Genomic DNA, 20,834 nt, shown 5'->3' with positions numbered 1-20,834 from the left:
TCCGCCTGTTCAACCGAAATATTTCTGCACAGCTCCTTTTGTTGTCCAACGAGGCTGGGTGTTGTCACATGGATACATGTCAAATTATTTGCCACTACTCACTCCCCACTAACCTCCTCCATCCTGCTACTTCCTCATTAATTGTCTCCTCTCTTCTTTGCCACATTGCCCCATTCCAGCTCATTTCTTAGTCAGATGGGGCTACGCGAGGCAGAAGGTCACAGAATTATCTCTCTTGCATACACACAATCACACTCTCGCTCTCACTCACTCATGGGTTCCCCCCCCCTCTTTTTTTTTTTTTTTTTTGCACCCACCCACATGCATACATTATTAAATGTCTTTTTCCCTCCACCCCTTTGGCTCAACGGCACTTTGTCCTGGATGCACTGCATATCAATTTTTTTTTCTCTGTCTCTCTGATTTCGTAGATTCCAGAGGAACATGCCTTGACGCCTTTGAGCAAAGCATTTCACTCCGCATGCTTGCTATAAGGTAATTCATTCCAGGTGCTTGGCAGCTAACTTAGCATTTATTTCATGGATAAATCAATAGAAGCAGTGTAGGCTAACTGGCAGCGATGGGCTGCTCCTTAAAAAGATTGCGCGGAGGTTCCTTTGCATGTCGTTGTCGCTGGATTTTATTGGACATCCAGAGCCACTGTCCTATGACATCACATAGATAGTGCAGATGCCATTACTATAGGACAGGAGTGTCCAAACTTTTTTGTGGGCCACATACAGAAAAATTGAAGGATGAAAGTGCCATTTTAAAATTCTTTGGCTTTCATTTATGAACTGCGTTAAATTCAATCAGGCAAGCAATTATGTATTGTTTATTTTCATGTTAACTTGATAAACCTGTACGCAACAGCTTTCAGTTAAAGGTTATAATGCGAATAGTTGAGGGTTTCTCAAGATTTTGGGGTGGCCTGCACTGCATCCCAATGTAAGATATGTTCTTGAAATTTACAACCAAATACTGTAAAATCATGCTGGAAAAAAAATGCAAAATACTAAAGCAGAACTAAATGGAATTTTCAAAGTACACATACAGTATGTTCACAGAATCAAATTTTTGTGGGATATAGTATATTTTTTTAAACTGCGTAATATTTGAAACTCACACAAAAAACAGTTCAACAGTTTTAAAAAAAATTACTGTCAAATTAAAAAACTAAAATTGTGAGGAAGCCACTAATACTAAAAAAAATAATTAGAAAACTGACTTCTTTCAACAGTGAAGATTATGAGAATCTTCATGGGGCTGCAACAAGACTTGCCTAATAATAATTCAGCGTGAGTGATATGGGAGTTGCAAGAACCAAAATGTACATTTGAGCAATATTTTCCTTTTTAAACTTAGATAAAATTGTGAATTTAACCATACATTCACATTTTAATTTCTACGTCTTTGTCCAGATGAAACACTCAAATTGGAACGTTCATCTTTGCCTCAACAAAAACAACTACTTTTGTGAATTCGACAAGTGAGCTGAAGTGACATGCTCACTTTTCACACTGAAAGGTCGCAAACAGTGGGAGTCAAGGTAAGAAAACCTTTTTGTGTTTTGATTGCTTATCACAGTGTGTTGCATATAATTTCATACAATTCAATCATTTATTTTTTTAGTTCAATGATATTGAATTTTAAAACAAAAATTCATGTATCTCGACTTACAAACAATTGGACTTAAAAACGGCGTCTTGCAACCCATTATTATTCTTAAGTTAAGGTCTACTTCTCTATAAATATTGAGAGTCTGAGTCAATAACATAAAATGTCTCATGGAAAAGTAGTCCTCAATTTAATGGTTTGTCAGGTGACATACCCACCAGTGTCCACACACTTCATGTGCCTTTTTAGAATGATGAACATAAAAGTAAACACTCTGCTAGCATCGAGTCAGCAGAAAGTGACATCGCACATTGTATGTGGATCAGTGCATATGGCGCATGCAGTGGACCCATTTTGTTGCATAATTTGCTCTTTTTTTTATTGCTTCCATTAGCTGAACCGCATTATGTGCCTATTCAGCAACACTATATGATTTGCATCCGCTGCTCACTTAGCTGCCACACACGTGAAAGTGACCTGCCTCGATCAGACAGCGGATGCATTCTTCTCTTTGCTGACACAGCCTTTGTCCTATGTCACTATTGTGTCCTCTTTGACATGCGACAGACTATAATGTAAATAAATCATCTGATACCACGGATGATCCCCCCCCCCCATTTGGTATGCAGGAGCTAAATAATAGATAAATGAATAAGATAGGGGAGGTCGTCTTTGTCTCACCACAGTGATGAGTCCTTCATGTCCCTGATCAGACCTCCCAGGATTAGAACCACATTTCCAGAAACAGATGCGAAGAATGTTTCAATGACATGCATTTGACAAAAATACCCCAAGACTTCACTTTAAATAAAATAAATAAATCATCTGCATTGCAATGTCGATTTGAATTAGATTAATTGTTCAAGAAACCCTCTCCAAATAATACAAAACAATTATGGCGGTTTACGTTTCATTTCTAGTCTGGTGATCACTTTTCAGCACCGTCTCCGATGGCAAAGAATATTTATTAGAACTGGTTTGACTTGGACTCCGTACTCGCCGTGTAGTTGAGCACTTTGTCATCTTTGGTGTTTCATCTGATGAAGGCGATACGGAACTAATTGCCGTAGTGGTGCTGAGGCACAAGCGTTGCGTGCCGTAGCTTAGCAACAGGCGACTCTGCCATTTCCTTGACGCACTTTCAAACTCTCTTTTTCTTCGACATCACTTCTTATATGTTCTCCGCACCAAAACGGCTGAATGCAAATCGCAATGGCATGTCATTGTGTGTGTGTGTGTGTGTGTGTGTGTGTGTCTGTGTTTTATCGGAGCAGCCGAGCAGTGAAGCTAATTGGCTTCAGCTGAGAGAAACGAGACAATAGCTGGGGACACAAAAAAGAGGTGTCAGAAAGTCACCCAGGGACAAACAAGCACACGGCATCCCTTAACATCGTCGCTCGGCCAGGCGCAAACAATTGCAATGCGAGATATTATACAATGAATCTGTTGCCACCTCATGATTCGATTGCGATTCTGGGGGCTATGATTCAATTAATTGACTGATTATCGATGTATCTTGGTCTGCCTTGATTCAATAATTTTTTACTTACTCACTGTGTGACTGTTTGCTTTTAAAATGGTATTTGTTGTTGCAGCTTTTCAGCAAAAAGCAAGGGATTTGTGAATTAGATATGACGGTTGCCACTCAATGTTTCTCGTCATTGGAAAACACCAACAGTGTTTCGATTAGTTGTACAGATGGGGGGGGGGGGGGGGGGGCTATCAGTACGCTAGCGGAGGCCCTTTTGGCACTAATGCCCAAAGTGCCGCTTTGTCACATCTTTTTGCCATTAAAAAAAAAAAAAAAAATCAACAACATCATTTAGAAACAATTTAATTTGTAATGCATTGCTAAGGTATTGGATTAAGACTCGCTAGAGGCAGATACTTAAACAAATGACTCAGATTCCTACTGTGCGCAAAAAAAAAGTGATTGGGACATCTCGAAATAAATAAATAAGTTTAGATCTTCAGTTTACGGCACAGTTCAGTTCCTACAAGCCAAATTTGTTGCACCTTCACTCACGACTCATGTTGGTGCAGTGATCCCAGACGTAGTACTTATTTAATAGTAATCTCACCCTTTATTTCAAAGGGTTAGGTTAATGAGCAAGTAAAAATACATGACAAATTCATCAAGCTCCGAAAAAAAACAACTTGCTTCCCGTGTCTGTAAATTTTGTTTGTGCTCACAATTTCCATCGCCCTCATTTTCACCCCCTGAGTATTTCATGTTTGGTTTGTGTGCAACAGAAGGAGATGGTCGGCTTCATCTCTGTGAAACCAGGAGGGCGTGCTCAAGCACCTGTAGTCAGAAACTAATTCCACACACACGCGCGCACGCACACGCACACACACACACACACATGCGCACAGTCTTGATCCGGCAAGGCAGGCTCTCAGGCACTCTTTGGCGCGAGGCGGCGGAGGGGCAAGAAAGAGCGAGCGAGCGAGTGAGTGAGCAAGAAGTGAATTTGTAGTTGAAGTGTTTTTTTTTTTCGGAGTTTCTTCCAGCGGGCTTCACTCTCCATCACACACGGACGCCACACGGTTGTAAACAGTCTTTGCTGTTTCTCGCACAAACACACAGAAGTCATCGGTTGGAAATGACTTTGAGATTGTCTTTCCACAAACACCTCGACGGGCCCAGAAAGCAAATCATTTCCAGAGGGTTAAAACACAGTTAGTGCTCAATTCATGTACTGTCGCTCCTTTTTTTTTTTTTGACAACCAATGAAAAACGTCACATTATAAACATTGGTATTATTAGCGTGTGTTCGAATCGCATATATGACTGAAAGAGTTATCGAAGATGCGTGACAATTTTAGTCTGACATAAGCATGTTGTGAAAAATGCCTGCAGTGGAACACATTGAACACAATCTGTTGTTCAAATTTTAGGTTGTGCAGTGCCCCCAAAATATTGTCGCACCAAGTTAACATTCATTGTACTTGTCATTTTTAGTTTTGTTTTATCTTCATGGCCTGCAATTGTTTTTCACACCAAGACTAATTTTATTGAAATTGATTTTGCTATTGTGTAAGTTACTGATAGATTGCAGCAGTGCACTCCAGCTACAATAGACAGTAAGAATTCAGGTTATGTCAGTAACGGAACCTCACCATAAACCGAGCACCAAAATCAAACTGTCACCATCATAAAACCAACGCACAAAAGTGCACACACAATGTAAAACATATGCGGACTTATTGTGGAAATTGCCATTTGCAAATTGGGGGCCCTCTTTGAGTTGGTCTTTATCTTAAAGTATAGCACTGCAAAAAGTGCAACTGAACAGAACTGGCCTTATTAACTCATTAGCCAACATGCGTCATTTCATTGTCATTGCGCTCAGACTCCCTTCCACTTTCTGACGGCAACCGGCCAAATTGTTCAGGGGTCGGTGAAGCAACTTCATTTTCCTGTTGCATACAGTACATTTCCAAAAATTGTTTGCATGCTATTCAGCATGCATTTTGGCCAGATGAATTTCAATTGACGTGATGCGTCACATTTGAGCTCATAAATAAAAGCGGCGCAAAAATGAGCATTGAAGTAGGAGGAGGCGTGCTGGTGTCGGGGGGGGGGGGGGAGGAGAAGGAGACCCCCCAATAAACATTGAAATTCATTGCACTGAGCCCGATCAAGTTTGGGCATCGATCAGGGAAAACAGCCAGAGGGCAGGACCGCTTCTCCAACCTGCGGGTTGAGTGCTAATCCCTCCATATAAATCTCCCAGACTCAGACTGGGAAATCAGCATTTGACCAGCCCGCTGCGGGGTCTTCATGGGCTAATATAGATGAGTGCATTATAAGCAGCGCCGAGTGAGGTCGGGTGTACAGGACTGTAAAACTAGAGCTGTTCACTTTATGACGTAGTGCCAATAACATGTCATGCGCGTGTTCGCGTCGAGCGAGGCAGCTCGCTCGCTTTTAAATGCGCTAAGACGACCGACCCCCAGCTGCAGCGTTATAATGGAATGCCTCAGTTTTGCTGCAGTAGCACGCAACGTCCCAGGCAGAAGCAGTCGAATCTGCTCTGGCCTGACATTCAGATCTGCTTACAGAATGACAAGTACACATTCATTCCAAAGGCACCGTTAAACCAATATACTGCCTGCGAGGGTGTGTGTGTGTGTGTTTGAGGTATTACCGCAGACATGCTTGGGAGCTTCTCGTCCGCTCAAGTCTGTTGCCTAAATCCTGCAGAGATGGAGAAAACAAGGGGGGGGGGGGGGGGTTTGAATAGGATGAGGATGTGGCGATAGAAGCGACATGGTGAAGGTGAAGACACGAGAGAGGTGTTTTTAGCGGAATTAAATTGTTCCTGGGAGTGACTCGGGTACTGCGCTCTAGCCTAATGGTGATGGATGGCGCACGGCTGTGATACAATGCAACACGAGGCGATGCGCGGCGCTCGCAATGCGCTCCCGTGGCCTTATAGGTGGCTTTTGATGCACACTTTGTGATGGTGGGTGCATTGGTATACAGTAAGGCAAAGAAACGAGTCTGTGTTTTAATGTCATCAGAGGGGTGGCCAAATCTCATGTGAATATGTTGTACGGACTGTACTTTGGTCATTTATTAATTAGTTAGTTAGTTGAATATTTAATCCAAGATGCCATGCTTGAGGTAGCTTGATGTTCTCCGCGAAACAAAAATGAACGATCACATCCATCCATCCGTTTTCTATCGTGCTTTTCATCATGAGGGTCACAGCCGAGCTGTTTTGAACCAAGATCTTCTGACTGACGCGGCGGACACGGCAGTGTAACCTCCAATGTCGGACTATTTGAAATAGCACAAACATGTCCATCTGTCGCGTGAGACTCTCGGGTATCTCGTAAGGCTCAGCCAGCATCTAAAGAATGAAACCGCACGTGTTTTGCTGTTTTTGGCTTTTCGGGGAACGACGCCACAGCAGGGTACGGGCGATGACAAGGATTTGAAATATTCAGTTGGTCTGTAGTAGTAGGATATTACTGTAAACGTTTGTATATATAAAAAAAAAAAAAAAACACTTCTAGCCCACATATAAAATGATGAAATGGAAAACGGTAAGTACGGGGGCTTGCTTGGAAGCCAACCAGCATAGTGGAAACGATTGTGTTGGGCAATTATACCAAATGAAAAGTCGTAAACCTCGTATGTCAAAAGCATGAAGATGAAGTAGAGAATGGGAGATGAAAGCTATCGTGATGTAGGAACACGTACTGTAGGTGCACATGTCTGTGTCCGGGCAATTTGGTAATAGGTAGTACGTGATGCGCAGTTTGTTTCATCACCCCCCTGCATGCACGTCGCCACTTGTCTGTCCAGTTACTTGTAAAGCCATTCTCTCACTGTCTGGTTCTTTATCTCCCTTTCTAATTCTCTCTCCCCGGTGTGCCGTTTCTCCCTCAATCTTGCCCTCATTTGCTCTCATCAGTACCTCAGACTCTCCTTGACATTTTTCCCATAATCCTTCACGACCAGGAAGTTAAGCCCTGCGGGGGCTGGGCTGACATTTAGGAACTGCTCACCGCGCTGGATAGCTGAACTGTGGATTTCCACGCACACACAAATGCACACGCGGCGCACACCATGTCTACAAAGACTTAATCTGCGACTTAAATATGGATAAATAACAGACTTGTGTTCTGAATGCAACTTTTTGTTTTTTTTTTAATGTTTTTGAATCCTGTATTAGCCATGAAAACATTTTCTGTGCAAATGTGTTATCCTGACGCTCGCCATCTTGACCACAGAATATTTTTCCTACCAGGCAGGTGAGGAGAGCATTTCTCCACCCGTAACTCTTCTTGACATGAAACTAGAATTAACAACGAATGAAATACTCACACACCGTTGCGTTTGTCATAGTTCCACTTAAGTCCAAGCAGTTGTCGACCATTAAAGCAAATCAAGAAGACAGACTTTTGAGCTGTCAGATGACGCACAATGCCAATGCTAGAATGAAATTTGACAAAAAAAAACCAAAAAAAACCCTGCCGGTTTTTATTTGGCCTGTTCGACAGGATACAATTTTGTCCGATCCCAATACTGGCTGTTTAAGGACAATTTGGTCTCAATTTATGTTTGAATATTATCACGTATGTAATGGTAGCATGCCTTTCAACTCAGGCTTGACAAATGAATCGGTGTGGCGATTTTGTCTGCCGACATGACCCTTTTTCAAAATGATGATAATCGGCCGGCATTTTACCAATCAAACGCCGATTATATTCTTAATTTCTCATGAAACAGTAAATGCTTTTCAGTGTTGGTGTTATTCAGAATGAGGTCCTTGCACTGTTTGTTCACTAGATGAATCTCTGACTCCATTCAATCCAATAAGTGTCTAAGGAAGACAATGTGTTGTCCCAGTTATCGTGTGGCCATGCTCAACCTTGGCCGTTAGTTACAACAAACATTTTGTCATTCTGCTGTTCATTACTGCTGTAGAAGCTCCTGAGCATGATATGACTTTTACAGCAAAGTATTCCGTTGTATTCAGTGATTGCCAACTAATCACGTTGCCTTCATATTAACGCGCAGTTTTTTTTGTTTTTTTTCCCACCAACCATTCCGCAGATCGTGCCCGGCCCGAACCGTGGTGCCTGATCCGTACGGATAAAAGATGATCCGTTGCACCACTTGTCAAAACAAATTAAGACAAGGACATTTCTGCCCCCTGTGCTAAGCAGTGCTACACACTACACACACTTCCGATTTTTGGCAGTTCAATTTTGGCCCTGTGGCTACACATCACAAAACAGAGTGGTCAGGTTAGCTGGCGAATGCTAATGCTAACTGTGAATCTAAACTCTCATTCGTAATATGACCTTACCTTCAGCTCCATTTCTAGCACCGGCTTGACATGTTTACCAAACTTTCTTTTTCCTCGATTTGTTTCTTTTTAAAACATCACAAAAACGAGTGCTTCTGGCTCACCGTCACCATGACAACGATCTGAGTCGGACACAAACCAGTGACAATGATGCAGCAGCTACAGCCTGTATAGCCCATTCTAGCCAATAAACGTTTCTTTGCAAAATGTAAACAATTATGAAAATCAATGACCGAGCCATCTGACGCTGTGCAGTGTGGTTTACTTTCGCCTTATAAGCTGACAAATGGTATCTAGTGTTGCCTTGGTGTGTTTTGAAATGTCGCAACAGCAACCTTCATAACATGAGAGATGGCTGAAGTCTCAGTCATAACTCTGCAAGTAAACTGTTGATTTCACTAGAAATCGTCTGATCGTGATGACCGGCCGGGGGCTTCCCATCATTCCTTGGGCCTCCTTGTACACTGCTCGACTGATAAACACCCAGCCGGTCTAGAAAAGTCCGTTCAAATTGTGTTTGGTACGGGCTTAATTTGTACAGTTAGACCACCTTAATTAAAGGCCAGGTTTTAAGCATTTTTGGGGTTGATGGATTCCCTTACTTTGTACCTCTTTCTCGCTGCCTTTCATATCGATTCTTCCATCCTTCCGCATTCCCAACAGCTTTCTGCTTTTACTCGTAAAGGTTTATTAGAAGCCTTTCAGAGGGCGTGTGTGTTTGTGAGTTTCAGCCCTGATTATCTCCCTGCCTATCTTTCTCTCTTCCCTGCTTGCCCCCTTTCCTGATAACAGCCTGCGGTCATGAAAAGTTTTACAGATGTGAGTTGGCAGACCTTGTCGGTGGGGTTTCCGCTCGTGCGTGCTGCATAAGTGTGTATGTGGATGTGTGTGCGCTGGCAGACCTTGAGACCCGTCAGCAAGTCAGTGTGTCAAAGGAGGACACTGGCATCCTGCCTAACCCCCCTCTCATCCATATCCACACATCTCAAAACCAGCGACGGCGAGCAAACCAACTGGACGTTCTCGTATGATAACCACATCGTCGGCCCACTTGTGCTGCACCTGCGCTGCCTTTTTGCCGGCGGTCACGGCCTGCATTGTTAGCCTGCAGAGTCGGTCAGTCGGAGGTTCTTCTCTGTTTACACGCGCCATGGATGTCTGCAAACCACAAACAAGAGTCGGATGCTTGAACCACAGGGCTTCTTAGTTGCTCAAATTGTTCCCTCCCATGCCATTTTGACACCGGATGGCTGCAAGGGCAGATGGTGTTTGTATCCTGAAAGCACTGCAAAGATTTGATTTGTTTTGGCATTTTTCAAAAAAACCCATCTCCGCCATATTTTGCATGTGCAGCCAAACGAAAGAAACACTACGAAACCTTTCGTGGCTGGATGTACACTGGGTCCTCAAATTACCTTGTTCTTATTTCGTATATATTTCACTAAAAACAAGCCCGCAGGCTGTTTACGACATTTTGAGCATCTCCCAAGATGCCTGTTATAGATTGACAAGACTAAATGCAGTAAAGTTCAACAATACTTCACTGACTGCAGTTGGTAGTTGTCCTTACTGAATGAAGTACGTGCTGTACCTCTTAACTACCTTAATATACCTTATCTTTAACTTGTCATACAATATTTACTGAAAACCTGATACAACATTGTCATCGCAGATGACCAAAATCCCCCGGAAAGCAACTATCGGAATTTTAGGCAGCAATGACTGTAAGTATTGGATAACCCGGTGGATGGATTTGTTATTCATCCACAAGGGGAATTCACATTATTATAATTAGTTTTCTTACGTTAATAAGTTTTTAGATTCCAAAAGAAATACAGTTTAGTTGGCCTGGTATGACTGGACTCAATGAAAGTAACCTCAACATTACTTCACTGACTTGTATCGACCATTCTGAATCCATTTGGAAAATGTTTTCCTTTGTGTAATGGACAAGGTACCTGTAATGTATTTTTTCCCCAACCTTTATTTAACCAAAGGTTTCACATTGGACACTTTCATTGTATATGGAATTTGTTTAATCGGTGTGAAATTTAGGCCTGTTTAGTTGAACACAGACTGGATATACTGATATTGAATTGTCCTGGCTGTCGCTATAAATCACTAGCATAGATAAATAAATAATTTTCGGACAGATTAAGTGATATTGAATAATTTCCCTGCAGCACTCATGATAATTTCTCAAGACACAGAGCGAAGGGGGTCAGGATCACTGCTCCACCATTATCACACCGTATGTAATAGTTAAGCTTTTACTTTCTATATATTTGATTTACTGCACAGAGCAATATATTTTAGTAGCACTTGAACTATGCAGGCCGAATACAGCCAGAGACATGGTCCAATCAATGTTAAATTCATCAACCCACCAATTGGATGCTTTGTTTTTTTTTTTTAAATCTACTTGGAATAATTTGGGCAGTGTAAAACACAAACAAAACTGATGATATCCTCATATTTTGACCAAAGATGCAAAATCTTTCCAGCTTGCTAGGTTGGAGTGACACAAAAATGTCAGCTCGCCCTGCTTCTCAGTACCAAAAAATGCTCGGCACACGTCGAGCCGTCTCGTCGTAAATGCTGCTTCAAGCCTTTTTTTTTCTTGTCACCCTCATCAGCCCCTGTTCTCAAGTTGAAATTTGCTCCACTGAAGAAACGGGACAAATGAAATGAGTTGTGCCGCTTTGAAGAAAAGGCTGAGCTGCATTCTAAATGGATTCATAATGGTCGATACAAGTTCGCTTTAAGTTGATTTAAATCAAATCTGTTCAATGGTACTCATGAAATTGATTTTTCAGAAAGATAAAAATGGGATGAGTGTGGCTAAGCTAACATGCCAGCCCAGCAATGCTTAAAATGAAGCAAAAGCAGCCTTGGAGCTGCCACAATAACTGCTTTTGCAGCAATTTTTAAAGGACTTTTAAACATTTTCCATTCCCTGTAGTTTTTTTTTTTTAATACATATCAACCATTGCTTGATACCTTCCATGCCATACCCTTCCAAAAACTGATTTTGACTTGCAGTCCAGAACACCAGAGCATGACTAAACCGACAGGGCTCCATTATTTTAACACTTGGATTGGTTTACTGTATATTTATATAATATACTCACACAAACAGAGCTGGGCATTTTACTAAAAATTCATGGTCCGCGTATCGCCTACAGCCATGGTACCCTTCCGACGTCCGTTTATCCGCCATTGTGACGGATCAGACCAAATACAGTAGTAATCGCCTATAGGCCGGTCCAACTATCATTTTAAACTGGCTTCCGTTAGCGTTTCCAATTACCGACTTCGCCAAACTACCACTAGCTCACGTATATCGGCTTTCCAACTTTGTTGTACACCGAACATCCCCTGCGCAGCAATTTCGAGAGGATAATGAGTATGTAACAAACCAAATACATTAAAAGAGGCCTGATGTAAAGGACTGGGAACATGATATTTGCATGGCAGCATTGTTGCTCATTTGCATTTTGTGGGTATTGCTGGATCTAATTCACACATGATCACTATTAAACTTTGTTTTCATTTGAAGTTTGGGTTACTTTTTTTTTCTTCAAAATACAGTATGTCGAACTTAAAACTTTTAGGGATGTAGTTTGGAGATTTGATGTAACATTTGCTTTTTTGTTTCTTTTTAAAGACAAAAATCATCACAAACATGGATGCATTTATTTTTTTATTTAAAATCCAGACACACCGTTAATTTAACATCATGTGACATCCGCACAGTGATGTGACCTTCCAATATGAATGAGACGGTTGCCTGGCGGGGCAAAATGCATAGTCATCACTGTCCTTTTTGTAATGAATCAGTTTTGTTTACGTCGCTTGCTTTCTCCTCTTATATGCCTCTTTGCAACCTGTCGTCAACGTCCCCTCGATCTGGCCGCCGGGAGAGCAGGGTTCAAGCAGCAGATTCTTAACGAGGAAGGATGTACTGTATATACACACAGAAAAGTCAGGAAAGGGTGAAGAAAAAGAAAGAAGTCAGGAAAGAGTGAAGAAGCGGCTCAACGAAGAAAGGGGATTATCAACATGCTCATAGCTCTGTCGGACGACGTCTGAAAAGTTAATACCCCAGGGAAATGTCTCACTTTCAACATTCTCCTCTACGGTGTGCCCTTTTAGACTATGCAGCATATTGAAGACTTGGCAGGAGGCTGCAGTGTAGACACACACACATACGTATTTTCCACTGTCAAAAAGAAGAGACTTGTGGAATGTTATGCAGGACAGAGCACATAAACAAGAAGGAACACGCTTGATATGCTAAGTCATTCAGTTGTATGACATAATCGTCCCCATTGCCAACCTGTGCACGATGGCGCCGTCTCCAGAGTCGTTCTGCCTGTGCTTATCAATGTGTTGGAGTGACTGTAAAAGTCTAACAACAAGAATGTGCTAGAGGATCCGGAACAGTCATTGCTTTTATCTTGCATTAACGGAGTGATAAGGCCAAGGAGACAATTTTTTTGTAATTTATTGCTGTGGCAGCCGTAAACCAAAATAATTTCACTAACTCTGTGCTTAAATGGACTCATAGGCATGTGGAGCAAAGGTGCAAACATTCATCATCAAAAAAAAAAGATTGCATTATCAATTGCAGTAAACGCAATCAAATGTAGCATTGTTTTCAGTGAGTAAAAAAAAATTGCAGTTTTAGTGATGGGTAAAACGAACTCCAGCATTGGTTAGATTAGGTAAAACCAATGTCAATTGCAATGGATACAAGTATGGGTGATGATATCTAAACCGTAAATTTGGGTTGAAAGGTAGAAACTGACCTCACGGATAGGTTGACTGGAATTTGTGGTGGTAGGGCTGAACATGTCCAGTTGGGGCCAACGCCGACTGTAGTATCAATTGCAATGGATAAAAGAAACTGTGATGTGGTTTGCAATGGTGAAACATAGAGTAGCATAGCTGTGCAATAAGTAAAAACCATATGTAATGTCTGTCACATTTGGGAAACCTGACTTTGATGTAGGTGGCGATTGTGTTATTGGGTGAAACCAGCTTTGGTACGCTTGATGATCTGAGTAGCCAACATCGAAACGGCCACAATGGCGATAGCGAACTTCTGTATCTATTCCAGACCAACTGTAGCATCGTTGGCCTTTGTTCAGACCAACTGCAGTATGGATGCTTGTGCGTAGAACCAACTACAGTACTGCTGGTGATGGCTAAAAAAAACAACTCTCGATGGTCTCTATCATCCATTCCATTCTTAACGTACATTGCATCTTAATTTCAAAAACCAAGATTTTTAAGCCCTGCAGTGGCTATAGCGGAAAGATGAAAATCAAGGCGGATTTGCTTACCACCCTCTAACACCATGTCCTTGGAATTAAAAATTTAGTTGATTGGTTGGCCCCAAGTATGAAGAAAATGAGCGCAACACATCTTTTTTTTTTTTTTTTTCCTGTTCTCATTTAATTAAGGTGCTCTTGCAACGTTTTATAGTCTCAATGGAAAGCCCACGGCATCCTTGGAATTGAATTGATGGAACCATAGCGACACAGATCTTTAATGTCCGGATTCCGCGGCTGGGATTTACAGTGCAGTCCCAGGGGGAGTGAATAAATAAAGTCCCGTGTGTCCTTTGGATCTGGTATGTGATACTGTACACTATTGACCCAAGTTGTTTCCCCAGGATTTGGTTAAAAATGCAGTCCCCATTATCTAATCAAAGCGAAGGTCAATACTTTAATCATGAGATTAGACACCGACTCGGTGTTCAACAGGGGCAGACTTTCAATGCTTTCAGAGGCTTTCTTGCACAGCTTTTCTTATAAAAAATAGTGGTTAAAATTGTCCAGTTTAATATACAAATGGTTGATGATAGAGTGCGCCGAGTCGAGTGTCTAGAAGTCATATTGCATGTAGGTCAACTGGAAAACTTGGAGATCCAACCGTGATGTCGGCAGTCAGTGACTTTCTTGTCAGGTTTGCGTTTTCATTGTCTTTTTTGAATGTATTTATTATACTGTCCATAATCCCTTAAGGGGAACTTCAACTTTTGCACGGCACTGCATATTTCGTATTGGGCACCGCACAAGAGAACAAAATCCCGCAGGGTTGTCAACAGAACTGCAGCTTCTGAGTTGGGAGGTTGAGGATAGCGCGTTGCTCAAAGGCACCTCGGCAGTCGTCAGGAAGCAGTGTAGCGGCGTCCAACTCTAGCCGTTTTTACATTTTGTCCACTGGAGGAGGAGATAGTAGATTACTGCTGCCTCTCAGTTCTACCAAACATAAATGCCAATTCCTCAATACTTCACTCACTGTCTGCAGTCTGGCTTTAAAAGCAAGGATGTGTGTGTGGGGGGGGGACAGGGGGGTGAATTATGTATTCAAAATATATCTGGACACTCTCCAAGCTGGCAAACGCTGCAGCTGATGTAGCTGCAGGAGGAGGCCATTGCAGGCAGGGCCAGGAGTAACAGCCTGGCGGCAGGTCGACAAGCGTTGTCACGAAAAAGAACGGTGAAGGACATCGCCCGGCACAGTGGACAGTTTTACTAACGTTCTTTGCTCAAGCGCTGCCAGCAAAGCCCAGGCTCCGTCCAAATTTTAGAGCTACCGTTCAGGCTCCTATTTGCTCGACGGTTTGACGCTGCCAGCCCTGTAGCAGACAGAGCGCTTGCACAAAGAGGGAAGGGGCTGCAAGGACGCGATAGAACATTATTGCACACGTAAACGCCTTGAGACGACAAGCCTTTCCTTAAGACAGAGCAGTGACCGCTTTAATCCACTTTTCTGTCCCTTTACCTGCTCTCTCCCTCAGAAGTTTACCCTTCACTTTTTTACCCCCACCCCCCACCCCCATGTTAATCTGGTTTGCACATACACTCACACCCAGAGAAAAAAAAACTTTTCGAGATAAGTGTGCCCCTTCTCCGAGAGCTGAAATTGCTCTCAGCTGGGAGCAGCTTACTCCGAGGATGTCGCATGTCGACAGTGTGAAACCGATAAAAATCCATTCCAATGAATTCCCCTCCCAGTCCCTTTCTTTTCCCAACCGGACTCACAATGCATGTTCTTCGTTCTTCAAGCACTAATATTTGTCTGCTCTCCTTGTGTGCCAAACCGAAAGGCGAGAGAAGATAAGGTGCCGATGAAAGCGCACGAATGACCGTGATGTCCTTGATGAGTCCAGCTGGGAGGTAGTCACAAATCTCTGCGTGAGTTGGAGTGTTTCAGTTAATATTGTACACTGTTGAAGGACACTTTTTTTTCCATTGATTAATCACTAGAAATGTTTCCCAATCTTTAGGGATCCATTTAATATATTTCATGTTCGAAAAATCTTGCCAGCCAACAAAAAGATCACAAAAAGTTTTTACATTGAATTAGTGAATTTGCATCTTGTCAAATTTCTTTTGGATTCTATTCTCGTTATTCGCTGTGAAAGTTTGCTGTTTTGGGTGAGTATTACTCTGGCGCCATCCGGTGTTGTTGTTGGGGTTATTTCATGAATACGTTTTCATTTTTTCAGTTTGAGGTGTTCTGCTTTGTTAGTGGACCGTCAACTCTCCAAAGTCAAATTTGTTGTTAAAATGTGCTTTCATTCCATAACATTTACTATTGTGTGTAAATTCCAAATGGTGAATTTAATCACTTAGCATGTATGACTAAGATACTATTGCCTGTTGCTATCATGTCAGTTTGTGCTAGTGTTCTATAGGCAAGTATGCTAGCTAAAACTATTGATGAGGCTCATGTGAAGGTGGTCTGTGTTGAATAGTTTAACCGAATACAGTTGTTTATAAGCATTTGAGAGCCGAACGAAAAGACTGAGGGGCACAATATGTAGAATATGAGTACAATATAGCCAAAATGTGGAAAATATGGGCTTCCTTGTTTTTTCCCTGAACGTGTATGGATGTAAATTTGTTTGTGTTATTATTTAGCTTCTGTGGCCGCTTGTGCAACAATTTTAATTTTGAGAAAGTTTTGTCGTTACGATTCTTTTGCTGCCATCTTGCGTCGTCTATATGCAATTGCGAACTCCTTCTAGGGGGTTGCAAATTACTTGCGACTTCTCTCTTTTTATGGCAGGGTTCGGTACCTATCCTTTGCAAATAGCGGGAGAACACTAATAAACAATGTTACTGGTTTTTGAGAGACTTTACATAGATCTGATCCGCTGGATCCCATCGGCAGATATTTTGCATTTTTATGCAAAATCTGTGATTTGTTAATATGTATGTATATGTAATATGATAATTTGCCGGTATGATAATTTGCCGATGGATCAATGATGTCATTGATTGGATCAGCAAAATTACAGCAACCACAATCTTGTTCACTCCAGGAACGTTCCGTTCTGCCATTAATATTCCAAGATTTATCCACTTGGAAATCATATGTTTTTTTGTTTTTGTCCAATTTCTTTCCCCATATTTTTATCTAATTTTGTCTTTTCTCAAGTGTCTATTTGAGGGAGGTGTTTACTGGTCTTAAATGGCTGACACGTGACTATTTGCTGACTTTTTAAAGAAAAAAACAAGAGGAAGTATGTTGATGAAATAGCACTTGATAGAGAACAATTTTGATGTTTCAAAGCAGAGTGGAGAGTGCTAAGTACACCATGATGTACCAGACATCATTTTGATTTGTTACCTTAAAGTAGCATCCATTTTCTAAAGCGATCGTTATCGAGTACACCCTGGAATTGTTCGTCAGCCAAATGCAAGACACAACCATTCCCATTTACACCTTTGGGCAATTTAAAGTCTTCAGTGAACCTTGTTTCCTTGAAGTCGCAGTTGTTTTGTTTTTTACTTCTACTGTAATGTGCTCCTGCTGCCAGAACGAACATACTTACTGATACACTCTACAGAGAGCACAGAATAACTCTTGTATCAAGACGTTGAAAACCATTGGTTTCCCCTGAGTCTTCATTCTTATCTAGATACATTTGGGAAGCCTGATTTTTGATTAAATTTAATAAAAAAAAATACATTCTACTAGCTCATGATTAAGTTACGGTGTTTGAAGATACCTAGTGAAATGAAAACCTTGTTGAGCGAAAACGGATGCTGTCATCACTTAAACAAAGATGGCTCAATCCCCTAGGAACTGTCTTAAATTATTGTTTTTTATTTGTATTGAGTCCATTGTTTGAAGCTGAGCCACCAGACGGCGGGTTAATTGAGTAGGCGAACACAATCGCTACATTGGAAAGTGACTGGAATACATGTAAGGGGTTTTTAATGGCTCAAATTATCACTGTCACTCGGGAGAAAAATGAGGCGTGAACAGTTGGAATCGGGTGAATTTGCCTGAATCAATTGTATTGCCATGGCACCAATGAATATAGGAGTATTCAGTCAAATAGCACCGTTCCGTCTCACTTGAACTAAAACAGAAAATGGTCAGTGTGACTAGTTGAAGTACTTGCTGTATGCAGGGAAGGATGAATCAAATCGCATATGCAGGTAAAGTACGGATGACAAATGGGGGGGGGGATATTAAGACAGTTGGACATTAGCACGAGACCAAGTAACTTAAAAAAAAAAAAAAAAAAAAAGTGAAGCTTCAGAAAACAGGTGAGCTGTGATTGGTCGTTACCTAAACCCTGAGCAACTGTGATGTCATTTTCAGTCGACAGAAGTGACAAAATGGCCGCCCCCCGAGATGGATAGAAATGGTGGATTTTCTTGCTTAACTCATATTCCAGTATTACAGTATAACACAGTATTAATCAGAATGCCGTGTTTAGACTAGTGAAGGCACATTTGGGGGTTAACTTCCTCTTTAAAGACTTGATGTGAGAACATCTTTAATGCTCCACAGGGAACTCATTTAAAACATGTGGTACGACTCTATACTTGAATTTGTCTGAGTACTTCCATTATTTTTTCATGTGCTGTTGTTTGGTTTGCCACAGAGTTCAAATGGACTCAGAAGTAACTCCTTAATATCCATATGCGGATAATTGTCTTCTGTGATCTGCCAAATTGCAATTACTGCGCATATGAATTGGAGGGAGGTGTTTATTTTTCTTACTTGAAAAAAACGCTTCCCTTGTTTTAATACAAAAGTGTTTCAATGGCTGCTCTGCCTGGTACAATGTAAACCGGTCGTATGGTGTCGTTGGAGCTGCAGAAGACAACAGGAGGAGGACGATTTCTTGAATTCATTGTCTCTCAATAAGGGTGATTTGATTCTTGGACGATCACATTGGAAATGAACTTTTCAAATGTGTATGAGACACAAAGCAAGAGACGAGTATATTTTATTTTGACGATGAGTGTTGTATTTGAGCTTTTCCCTCACAGATGTGAGCACTGCCATCTGCAATCTGTATTTACGGCTAGGCCCCTTGTATTTTTGTGTGAAAACAGCAGTTTTAGGTAAAGCAATGACTGGCCTCTGTTAGCTCACCAACTACGGATTTGTGCGCCTTATTACATATTTCATCCTCTTTTATGGCTTGTTGCACTCCAAGATTAAAAGTGTGGACCGTTATGCCACCGAAGCCATTAGATTTGTGTACAATCAGCAAGTCCAATTGCCTCTCAGAGTTCCTGTTGCACACTTCCTGTCCGCACAGAGCGGCAATTTGCCACCGCCGCTTGCCGCACGTCATCACTTTCAACTTCTACATGGCCCATTACAAAAAAAAAAAGAAAAAAGAAAATGGGCTGCAGGGCATTCTGCACCTATTGCATCTGGACCTTGCTGTACTCTTTTGCCGTATGTAATCTAATCCACTTCCTGCATAGCAATGACACCATTTAAATTCAATGCACATTTGATTCGGAGCAGGATAATTGTTTGAAATAAAATGTTCCAAAGGGTAAAATGTTACGGGAGCGGGATGAAAAGCTTCCCTCTCATCTCGATGGCTTTGAGGTATAACACGGGGAAAAATGATCTGTTTGAGGGATAGGGAAAGTTTTTTTGTATGCTAAATCTTATGCAATCACATATTTTGTACCTTGACAATGAAAACATGGCGCTGAGATTTTACTTTGAAATCAGGGTAGCTCACAAAGATGGACAGACAGACGGACGGACAGTCCGTGACTTACGGACACCCGTTTTGCTGGCGATTGGAGAATGACGGAACACCTTTTAAAATAGACAGACTGACAAATGACGGGAGTGTGTTTTCATTGTCAGTGCAATCGTCACTAATCGCGTCCGTCACTGTTGGATGCCCGTTTTTCTGATAGTTTTTTGGGGGACCGACTGACGGCCTAACGGACTTCTGACGGACTTAAATGATAGACTGACTGAAGGATTGACGGACTGACGATTACAATTCAGTTTGTCACAAAAAATGACGGACAGACGAATGACGGACGGGTACGCTGGCCGCTGAAGGATGACTAATGACGAAACAACAAAATGTAGTAAAATGCCCAACTCTGGTAATGCAGAGTTAAGACACTGGCCGTGACGGTGGCGCTGTAGAGGATGCTAGAAGAACCCTTAAACCACAAGAGGGATCACTTCAAAGGTGAACATTTTCTATTTGAAATGTCCAGCCCTGGAATTTTCCTGACACACCTTTACAGTATTTTGCTATCACCTTGGGCATGTTTGTGTTGGCGACCCGCCAGGCGACATGAATTTCAGCGGTTTTGCATGGTACTCTCCCTCATAGCCAATCACACTCCATTTCAAACCATAGCACGGAAACACACGACTTGTGCGCACACGGAAACTAAGCAATGTTTTATTCAGAACAATCCAGGAGCCAACAGAAAATGTAAATGTAGAACTTGACCACCCCGCCGCATACTGCGGGATGGATCATTTTGTAACGTAACTTTATGTGTGTGTTTTTTGTTTTGCCTTTGCATGGCATTATTCAAATGCAGAATACTCTGTGGGTATTCAGAGCAACTTTGTTTTGAAGGACTTTGCTGTAGGTGCACAGTCTTTAATTAGTCTCAAAATGTGTGCGCATTGGATATAAGGCACGGCAGAGTTTTTCTTGCATGTGAATAAGTGTGGACTGCTTAACCGTTTATCCCTCATTGCATTGACTTTCCAATCCTTGCGGGCGGACAGGCATTGATGCTTCTTTCGATATCGACCCTAAGTTTTGATTGCTGCTGTTGATGTAGTCTAAATTCCCTCTGAGAACAACCGTGTTTTTTGGCGTCCATGTTAGGCCACAGAAATTTCTCAGGCTACGTTTTCACGACTTACCTACTCCTCCTTTTGGAATAATTAATAAAAAACAAATAAAACGACTTTTATGGTACAGTAATTTTACAACTTTTTGGAGAATCTTTACAACCAAATGTTATAAATGCAGTGTTCCACCAAGACTGGAGACTGTGGCATACCATTTTCCATTGACCATTTATATGTAAACAGTAAAGTTGACTTTTCAAAACA

The 20,834-nt window shown here is 41.7% G+C and overlaps 1 protein-coding gene across 1 annotated transcript in view; it reads left to right on the top strand.

Moving 5' to 3' along the window:
- Positions 1–20,834, top strand: part of csmd3b (CUB and Sushi multiple domains 3b) — a 318,466-nt gene that overhangs the window by 26,156 nt on the left and 271,476 nt on the right. The window contains exons 3-4 of the mRNA XM_086013828.1: positions 432–495; positions 1,422–1,549. The gene's annotated coding sequence lies outside the window, so the exon portion shown is untranslated. The remainder of the gene's footprint in view (positions 1–431; positions 496–1,421; positions 1,550–20,834) is intronic.

Source organism: Filicampus tigris, chromosome 18, assembly GCF_054856515.1.
Source record: "Filicampus tigris isolate MCC_2025a chromosome 18, RoL_Ftig_1.0, whole genome shotgun sequence".
In the NCBI taxonomy this organism is placed as follows: domain Eukaryota; kingdom Metazoa; phylum Chordata; class Actinopteri; order Syngnathiformes; family Syngnathidae; genus Filicampus; species Filicampus tigris.
Note: the sequence above shows the minus strand (reverse complement) of the source record. Positions and strands in the feature narration are given on the sequence as shown.